This window comes from Myotis brandtii, unplaced genomic scaffold (genome assembly GCF_000412655.1).
Source record: "Myotis brandtii unplaced genomic scaffold, ASM41265v1 scaffold1667, whole genome shotgun sequence".
NCBI lineage: Eukaryota > Metazoa > Chordata > Mammalia > Chiroptera > Vespertilionidae > Myotis > Myotis brandtii.
This window is the reverse complement of record NW_005356121.1, coordinates 335,304-345,989: the sequence shown is the minus strand read 5'-3', so window position 1 is coordinate 345,989 and position 10,686 is coordinate 335,304. Positions and strand designations below refer to the sequence as shown.

Genomic DNA, 10,686 nt, shown 5'->3' with positions numbered 1-10,686 from the left:
AGGTGGAGAAAGTGAGAAACATGGATATGAGAGACATACACATAAATTGGTTCCCCCCAACACCAACCCCACCAGGAACAGGGATCAAACTTGGAACCCAGGTACTTGCTCTTGACCAGCAATCCAACCTGAGACCCATCGGTCCTCAGGTTGATGCTCTAACCACTGGTCCCAGCCAGCCAGGGCCCCTACAAAAATATTTCTTAATCATAATGTCATCTCTTTTTACTAAAAACAAACAAGATTGCTTTTGAGTATTTTCTCATAGTTTCCAGCTGAAAAGGGGATGGAGAAGGTTGTACATTGAAGAGGAGTGAGAAAAAGAAGATGGGGGCGGCTGGGGATTTGTTCTACTTCCTGTAGAAAATCAGCAGTTAATGTTGGTGCTCTTTGCTGGAATTCAGTACAAGTATTGGGTTGAAGGGCAGCAATTATAAATTTAATTAATCTCAGTTGCTTAACAATGTTAGCTGCATTAAAAGGTGTAGCTTATAAAATGAAATTATAGATCTAAAATAACACACCCATAAAATATCAAGCTAATCAGCTGTTTATAACAGACACTTCCTCTTAGAACAGTGGTTCTCAAACTTGGCTGCACATTAGAATCACCTAGGAATCTTATTAAAATCTTGATTTCTGGGCCTCATCCTCCGGAAATTCTGTTTCTTTGTTATAGGGTAGGGCCACAACATTAATAACAAAGAAACAGAATTTCTGGAGGATGAGGCCCAGAAATCAGGATTTTAAAAAGATTCACAAAGGAAAAAAAAAAAAAAGATTCCCAGGTGATTCTAATGTGCAGCCAAGGTTGAGAACCACTGCCTTAGAAGCATCAAAGATTTAGGATGAGCCAGGCAAGGAAAACTTTAAGGAAACTTTCTCAGTTAACGTAATTGGGAGTTAATCAAAAAATGGGGGGAAACTGCCCTTTTCTGCTCTGCTCTAGAATGAGCCAAGTCTGGCTCACAAACCAGTAGTCATCTCTGGAAGTAGAATTTGAAAAAAAAAAAACCAACACAAAAAACAAAACACTAAATTTTAAGGATACACCCAATGAGGCTCCTGATAAATTTCCCAGCCTAAGGGCCAGAGGGCATGCTTATCTCTTGGAGAGCAGCTGCAGAGTTTTCTAATTAGTCCACTAACAGGAATACTCCACCTTAAACTCTTTAGTCATCAGTAATTTGCTTTCAAATAGGCTTGTTGATTGGTTTACCGGCATTGTTTAGTTTAGCGCTTTCCCCACATTTCAGTGCTGTTCTTTCCAGACTGCTTTGTAGCAACTTGTGAGTTTTGAGCATCACCTTCAGCTTGAAATCTTTGCAGACGGGTTCTAGGAGGACCTTCAGGCTGTGACTAGACTTGCAATGGATTCACCAACAAAACTTAATGCCCCCTCCACTGGGTCATTTTCTCAGATGTCCAATGAAAGCTATTCAGGTAAGACAGTTGCTGCCCTTTTTGACTACAGGGTTGGGGAAGTGAGGAGCCTCCCCTCCATCCTTAGGGGGATGCCTTCAGTGATTTAAAGAAGAATACAGCTAAGTAGGCCCCTCCCGTGGGGGAAAAAGCACAGGGGACAAAGAGGAAACACAAGAAACTTAATTTCAATTTAAAGCAAAGTTTATATAATTTTTTATTATGGATTTCAGAGAGGAAGGGAGAGGGACAGAGAGAGAATCATTGATTGTCTGCCTCCTGCACATGGCCCATGGGGGTCAACCATGAAACCAGGGCATATGCTCTGACGGGGAATCCAACCATGGCCTCCCGTTTCATAGGTCTATGCTCAACCACTGAGCCATGCCAGCCCCGCAACATTTTTTAATCTTGCCAAAATTTTCAGTATTAGCTTTCTAGCTAAATCTACCCTTTAGCAGTGGTTCTCAACCTTCTGGCCCTTTAAATACAGTTCCTCATGTTGTGACCCAACCATAAAATTATTTGCGTTGCTACTTCATAACTGTAATGTTGCCACTGTTATGAATCGTAATGTAAATATCTGATATGCAGGATGGTCTTAGGCGACCCCTGTGAAAGGGTCGTTCAACCGCCAAAGGGGTCGCAACCCACAGGTTGAGAACCGCTGCTTTAGGGGCTATTAAGAAACAGGAAAATGGTGGCTTTTCAGGTAACAGAAGAAAGGGGCCAGTGAATGTGCACCAGGTCCTACACCATCCCCCACACTACTCAGCCACCATTGGTCAGGATAATGTTTCAAAGGAGTGAGCCTGGGAGTCGGTGAAGCTCCCAGAAAAACTAGGCCACAGAAAGGAAGCAGGAAGGTGGGGACCTACTTAGCAGTATCCCGGAACACTGCTTCTAAGAAAGTCCTAATTTATATTGTAAGCCCATTCACAGCTTTATTATATGGCATGCATATGTGTGAGATATGCAGAATGGTTTGTGAGGCAAGAGGCAAGAGTTAAAGTGGTTGGCTTCCCATAATATCGGGTTTGAGTAGAAAGATTTACTACCGTGAAAATCTGGGTGTACCTGGAGAGGGTGATAGCCATTTCAACTTCCTACTCTGCTTAGTGCTGGAGAGAGATTGTTTTAAGTGAGGTTTCTTGGCTTTTTCACTGGAGTGGTTCTTTTTCCAGAAAAATTTAGTAGAGTTACAGTTACAAAGTTGAACTGTGGAAAGATTTTGACTCTTATTAATGCTTTAAGTCCCCTCATTCATATTAAACATTTACACAAATGACAATGGAATAACTACCATTACCTACTTTCTGTCCCATAATCTTCCACTTGGAATTATGTATTTAGCTACTTTTGACGTCATGAAAAAATATAACATTCAGAACTAACAAAAGCAGGAAAAAGAAAGGTTTGAAGGCAATGTTTCCCATAATAGTGGATTTTAAAGCACGTTCTCAATGTATGCCCTCCACTGTGCAGAGTTCTGGACTAGCACAGTCGGTAACGCAGGGGGTAGAAGGAATCCTCCACCTGAGAAACCTCTCACTGTCCATGATCACCTGTTTAAGGGCAGGCCTAGTTTGAGCCTGAGACCAGACTAGTGACTTGGGGGTAACGGATCTTAAATTTCTTTTCTTTCAGCTGACACTCAAGCTGTCTCAGAAGCACTAGCAAAAAACCTTAGCAAGTTGACTCTCAACCATAGAATCCAATTCTCTTCCCTTCCACAAAACCATTCACCCCAACAGCAGGACAGAGAAGAAGAAATGCCCGAGTATGTAGTGGGGGTGAGTTATGGCCTGGTCTACAGGAGGAGACGTGGAGTGAGGACAATGGCAAGTCTTAAAAGAGACCTCAAAGGACTGTTTCCAACATGGCTGAGGAGGAGGAATGAGGCTATTCAAAACCGCCAGAAGAATAGGGTGAGTTTATGTGATCTGGGCCTCCAGTTCTCCCAAGGGAGGGAGGGTGGGGATGCTCATAATGTAAATATTATCTTTTTAGAGCCATTTTAGGCTCACAGCAAAATTGAGCAGAAAATGCAGAATTCCCATGTACCTTCTGACCCCACACGCTCATAGCCTCCTGCACTGTCAGCAGCCCACACCAGAGTGCCAGTGCTTTAGGTGATGAATCTACATGGAGGCATTATTATCACCTAAATATAATTTACATTAAGGTTCACTCTCTTGGTGTATGTTTACTTGTCTATATGCTGTCAGAAACCGGATGCTCATGCCAATAATGCTGGGTGGTAATGGACAAACCCCTGATTGACAACCAGCAGCTGTTACAAAATGGCCCACGTGCTAGTATTCTTTGGTCTTGTTTTTTTACCTTTTAGTGTACCCTATTCCAAATGCTATTTATTTTTTAAAATATATTTTTATTGATTTCAGAGAGGAAGGGAGAGGGAGAGAGAGATAGAAACATCAATGATGAGAGAGAATCATTGATCAGCTGCCTCCTGCACGCCCCCTACTGGGGATCGTGCCTGCAACCCAGGCATGTGCCCTTGACTGGAATCGAACCTGGGACCTTTCAGTCCGCAGGCCCATGCTCTGTCCACAGAGCCAAACCAGCTAGGGCCAAATGCCATTTAGATTTGAGGGAGCATTTGATCATTTCATTACTCATAACACAATTCTTTTTTTTTTTTTTTTTCCCCAGAATGAACCTGTATTTCAATGTGGCTGTAGTCATTGCCTATTACATCCAGGTCCTTCGTCTGGTGTTGCTGAGAATTATGACATGAAGTCATTTTAGGCATACACCGTATTCTTGTACTCATTTAAGTTGTAACACTTTTTTTGATGTATTTCAATTTTTAGTAGCAAATGTGTGTATAAGGGCATCTTTAATAAACTTGAGGCATATCTGAGACATGTGTATTTTTGTTCTTTGAATTTATTGGGGTGACACTGTTTATGAAATTATAGTTTTCTGGTGTACAGTTGTATAATACATCACTGGTATACTATATTGTGTATTTGATAAGAAGCTATGAAAATTCCAGGACAAGTGGAATAGGCAATCTTTGACCTATAGTTGGGGAACCACCTAGTAAGTCCCATCTTCCCTAAACCAAGGACACTTAAGGGTAAATGGTTTACACTTCTCCTCCCCAGCCAGAGGGTAAATAGCTTAAATCACCCTAGTCAGGGAGACAGATAATAGAAATCCAGTTAAGAGAATAAATCTCATTTTGGTGCATCAGCATAAAGCTAGTGAATATTCTTTTTCTACCCATAAGCTCTCCTCAAAACACCCACCCTTTCAAACCTCTGAAAATGAAGCCCCCAGGGACCTTGCCCATGCCATTCTCTTCCCCCTCTATTCACCACACCCCTGGGGACATATCCCCTAATCTAAGGTGCCCTAGGAGACTTGCAACCAGGGGAGCAACGGACAGCAGCACCTCATCCTGGGCCAACTCCTGGACCTGTCTCCAAGGTTCCCCTTTTCCCCCTTTTCTCTGACTTCCCAGAAAGCCAAAGCAGCCCAGCCTAGGCTCTCCTGCTGGTTCTTTATGCCCTTCCTTGTGTCACTGCCCTAAGTAGGTATTTGGTGAGGTCAATAAATTCTGTGTTTTTTTTTAAAGATCTTTTTAAACAACAGTACTTTATTGAATACATTTTATTCACAGAAAAATAAGCTTTAATCTGTGACATCCAGATTATGCAGTGGAAAGTAATTTTCTTAGTTTTCCATACTGATGGAAAGGTTTCTCCTATATAAGAAAGAAGCCATGAAATTACACTCACAAATATACTCTATCTCAAAACATTTCACACGGTTGAGGTAAAATTCTTGCCTGCTTTTCTCCACTTTGTCACTTGATGGAAATGTTTCCCTCAAGAAAACAAGAACTTAGGTTTTCTCTCCCAGTAACATGTTCACCACCTTGTTCTTAGTCATTATTTTATACTTGATTTTGCTAGCAATGAACTAACCGGCTAGGGCTAGGCTCCCTATTGTTTTAAATATTTTTTAGCCCTAGCCGATTTGGCTCAGTGGATAGAGTGTCAGTCTGAGGAATGAAGGGGCCCTGGTTCAATTCCTGTCCAGGGCAGGTACCTCGATTTCAGGCTCCTCTCTGGCCAGGGCCCTGGTCAGGGGGTATGCAAGAGGCAACCGTTTCATGTGTTTCTGTCACATGGATGTTTCTCTCTGTCTTTCCCTCTCTCTAAAAATTAATGGGAAAATATTCTAGGGTGAGGATTGAAAACTAACAAAACATAGGGAGCCCAGCCAGTTTGGGTTGAGGTTGGACCTAGGAACCAGGAGGTCATGGTTCAATTCCCTGTCAGGGCAAATGCCCGTGTTGTGGACTTGACTCCCAGTACAGGGCTTGCAGGAAGCAGCCTATCAATGATTCTCATCATTAACATTTCTATATCTCCCTCTCTATTCCTCTCTGAAATCAATAAAAAAAAATGTAAAAAAAAAATAATGGAAGAGTTAGCGGTAGAAGGAAAGTAGAGTGTTTTGACAGGAGGAAATGAAATATGATAGTGGTATAGTAAGAGACGGCTGCCGTCCAATGGTATTTTACTTAGGTTATTTTCCTTTTTCATGACTCATCATCTACAGATGTGAATTTCTTTGGGAACAAAATATAACATAAAATCTGTCATCTACCCTCCCATCTTCATATGCTTGAACGTTTTCATTGGTTTTTAAAGAGAGAGAATGGGAGAGGAATAGAGAGACTTTGATGAGAAACATCATTGAATATCTGCCTCCTGCACTCCCTCCACTGGGGATCCAGCCTGAGATCTGGGCATGTGCCCTAACCTGGAATCCCACCAGTGACCTCTCGGTTCATGGCTCCATGTTCAACCATTGAACCACACTAGGCAGGCAAAACTTGCATTTTAAAATATGGCTCAGATAAGCTTTTTAAAAGAAGACCAGGTATTTGACTTTGAAAGGTACAGGGAAAGAAATGCAAGCTTCTCCTAGAACCGTGGTCGGCAAACTGCGGCTCTCGAGCCACATGCAGCTCTTTGGCCCCTTGAGTGTGGCTCCTCACAGAGTTCCCAGACCTCAGGGAATGTCACCGCCTGAGCAGCCTTTCCTGAAGCTGAGAGGAGAGGGGTAAGGCAGCAGCGGCATCTGCACCACTAGAGTGAGCCATGGGTAGTCAAACATCTAAAACCAGCCCTGACCGGTTTGGCTCAATGGCTAGAGCGCCGGCCTTCGGACTGAAGGGTTCTAGGTTCGATTCCGGTCAAGGACATGTACCTTGGTTGCGGGCACATCCCCAGTAGGAGGTGTGCAGGAGGCAGATAATCGATGTTTCTCTGTGGAAAATCAATAAAATATATTTAAAAAAAAAAAAAAAAGATCTACAACCTGACTACTTGGATGGAGCTTAGAGCAGCCTGCCACCTTCTCCTAAGGAGGTGATAAGGAATTCTGACTTGCCACCAAGGTCTTTTTTGACCAGACATAACCTAGCTAACTGTTGTCCAAACACCATTATTTGAGGCCAACCTTCTATCATAGTTAAACTTTTGACAAGGGAACAAATTACAAACTAAAGTGTTGGTCATGTAGCTGGCTATAGAGCTTGCAACTAACTAGCAATAGCTGCCCAATGCCATGTGAAGTAACAAACTGAATTTTGGGGTTTTTCCCCCCTCCTTCAGTTTTAATGTTATGTAATGTATTTAAACCCTTATTTAAAGAAAACTTGTTTTCAGGAAAAAAAAGAAAAAGAAAATCAGCAGTTAATGTTGGTGCTCTTTGCTAGAATTCAATACAACTATTGGGGAGAAGGCCAGTAATTAAAAATTTTAATTTCAGTTGCTTGAAAATGTTAAATGCATTTAAAGGTGTAGCTTCTAAAACAAAACATTTATAAGTCTAAACTACACGTCCATAAAATATCAAGCTAATCAGCTGTTTATAATGACACTTCTCTACTTTCCCTCACTAGCAGACTTCCCCTTAGAAGCATCAAAGATTTAGGATGAACCAGGCAAGGAAAACTTTAAGGAAACTTTCTCAGTCAACGTAATTGGGAGTTTATCTGAAAATGGGGGGAAACTGCCCTTTTCTGCTCTGCTCTAGAATGAGCCAAGTCTGGTTCACAAACCAGTAGTCATCTCTGGAAGTAGAATTTGAAAAAACAAACAAACAAAAAAAAACACACTAAATTTTAAGGATACACCCATCGAGGCTCCTGATAAATTTTCCAGCCTAAGGGCCAGAGGGCATGATTATCTCTTGGAGAGCAGATGCAGAACTAAGAACTACTCCCACCCACCTTAATCTCTTTAGTCATCATTAAAAATAGGCTTGTTGATTGGTTTACCAGCATTATTTAGCTTGGCACTTTCCCCACATTTCACTCCTATTCTTTCCAGGCTACGTTGTAGCAACTTGAGATTTTTGAGCATCACCTTATGCTTGATCCTGCCTTCAAATTCTAGGAGGAACTGCAGCCTGTGACTACTTGCAATGGATTCATCAACAGAGCTCAAGGCCCCCTCCACTGAGTCGCTTTCTCAGATGTCCGATGAAGAAGATTCAGGTAAGACAGATGCTGTCCTTTTGGGGGCCGTGAAAAGCCTGCCCTCCTTTCTTAGGGGGATGCCTTCAGTGTTTAAAAGAATAGGCTAAGTAGGCCCCTCCAGTGGGGGAAAAGCACAGGGGACAAAGAGGAAAAAGAGAAGAGTATTAAACTGCCTAGCTTGCTTCCTATGCTTAGGACCATTTCAATCTTTTCAGTTCACTTTCTGGGGAAAAGCAACCAAAATTTTGCTAGAATGGCTCATAGGGTCTTGAAATCAGTACTTCCATCAGTAATACAGGTCAGGAATAGTGAAAAGGAACAAAACATAAGGAACTTAACTTCAATTTATTTTTTCTTTTCTTTTTTTCTTTATTGATTAAGGTATTACATATATGTCCTTATCCCCCTATCCTTCACCGCTGTGCTGACTGCGGCCACTGCTTCGGCCAGAGCTCTGCCCTCTACCAGCATCAGCGAGACCCCCTTCCCTTGCCCAGACTGTGGCCGTGTTTTTGCCCACGGCTGCCATAGACCACGGTTTGCAAACTCCAATTACCACAGGAGCCCGACAGGTCATGTAAAGGCGAGGAAAACACCAGGTGGAGGGAGCCTGCCTGGAAGAGACATGGGCAAGCCATGAGCGCCAGGCGAGGCTGGTCGGGAGCTGATGAGGGTGGCGAGCATGCCGAACCGGAGCACAGGTCCGGCTCCATCCAAAGGGAACAGCTGCCCCCGGCTCCCGCCAGCTGTGGTTTTGTGGGAGTTTAGGTAGAGTTGCCAAATCTTTGGATTTCTCAAGAGAAGTCAGAAACCTGGATTTTGTGTGAAATCTTAACCAATAATTTGTAACATTTTAAAATTCTGACTAGGCCAAAAAACAAAAGAGCTGCAGGCCAGATTCAGTGCATGGCCACCAGTTTTTAACTTATGCAGTGAAAAGGCAAACGGGTAAAACAAGGTTCTCTTCCACCTCAATCCTCTTAACACATCTGAGAAACGGCCTTTTCTTCCCACAGCGGAGGTCAGCGGCGTTCTTACCTCAGTCCTAACTCAGCAAAGGGGGCTTGTAGGCTAGGCCCCTGTCAAGCTGGAGAGGCCTAAAACATGATGGCGCTCGTCCCCCATGGCCAGCTCTTACAAGAAATTCTATGACCTCCCTGGCACCCCCAGAGGTTCAGGACTGATTCCAGCTTGGGCCTCAGGAAATGTTTAGATCTTCACCCTTTGTCTTCTCACCTTTGAGGCCATCACCCACACTCCTGGAAGATCTCTGGGTAGTGCTGGAAGCCCACAGGTGGGTCCAGGTCCCCTTGGCCATTGATTTTTTACAGAGAGGAAGGGAGAGAGATAGAGAGTTAGAAACATCGATGAGAGAGAGACATCGATCAGCTGCCTCCTGCACACCTCCTACTGGGGATGTGCCCACAACCCAGGTACATGCCCCCGACCGGAATCGAACCTGGGACCCTTCAGTCCGCAGGCCGACGCTCTATCCACTGAGCCAAACCGGTTTTGGCGATCTCAATCCTCTTAACACATCTGAGAAACGGCCTTTTCTTCCCACAGCGGAGGTCAACGGCGGTCTTACCTCAGTCCTAACTCAGCAAAGGGGGCTTGTAGGCTAGGCCAGCAGAGACTGAGGTGTCCCCTGTCGAGCTGGAGAGGGCCTAAAATATGATGGCGCTCGTCCCCCCAGGTCCAGTTCTTACAAGGAATTCTACGACCTCCCTGGCGCCCCCAGAGGTTCATTACTGATTGCAGCTTGGGCCTCAGGAAATGTTTAGATCCTCACCCTTTGTCTTCTCACCTTGGAGGCCATCACCCACACACGGCCACAGTCTGGGCAAGGGACGGGGGTCTCGCCCCTGTGGACCCGCTGATGCTGGTAGTGGGCAGAGCTCTGGCTGAAGCCGTGGCCGCAGTCAGCACAGAGGTCGGGCTTCTCACCCGTGTGGACCCGTAGGTGGGTGGTGAGGGCAGAGCGCTGGGTGAAGGCCCGGCCACAGGCCGCTCCCCACAGTGGCTGGCGCGGTACTTGCTCAGAGAGGAGGCCTGGCCGAAGCCTTTGCCACAGTCAGGGCAAGAGAAGGGCTTCTCACCCGTGCGGGTGTACAGGTGCTCCACCAGAGTGGAACGCCAGGCAAAACTCTTCCCGCAGAGGGAGCAACCATGACGCTGGTCTGCCCTTGGGACGGGGGGATGGGCAAAGAGTGGGGGGCGACCCCGGCGAGGCACCGTGGATGGCTGCTCCAAACTGTAAGGGAGACCTGCAGAAGGGGGTATGGGAGCCTTCAGCCCAAGAGGCCGAGCGGCCATAGGAAGGATCTTCTCCAGCGCCCCGGTGCCTTCTCTCAGTCCTTTCTCTTCCTTGGTTCTGGAACCTGCACACCCAACTCCGGATGGGATCGCGGGCGTCTGGCCCCCCCAGTTCAGCCTCTTCCTCCACCCAGGCGATGAGGGCCTCAGAACCCGAGCGCGCCCAGGTGGCCGTGATCTCCCGCATCACGTCCCGGGACAGCTCTTCCTTGGTTCTGGAACCTGCACACCCAACTCCGGATGGGATCGCGGGCGTCTGGCCCCCCCAGTTCAGCCTCTTCCTCCACCCAGGCGATGAGGGCCTCAGAACCCGAGCGCGCCCAGGTGGCCGTGATCTCCCGCATCACGTCCCGGGACAGGGCCCTCTGCGCGGGCCGCAGGCAGCCCCACTCCTCCGGGGAGAAGTACACGGCCACGTC

At 45.6% G+C, this 10,686-nt stretch overlaps 1 pseudogene; it reads right to left on the bottom strand.

The window, feature by feature from the left end:
• Window positions 1-5,104: 5,104 nt before the first annotated feature.
• Window positions 5,105-10,686, bottom strand: part of LOC102250397 — a 9,824-nt pseudogene continuing 4,242 nt past the window's right edge.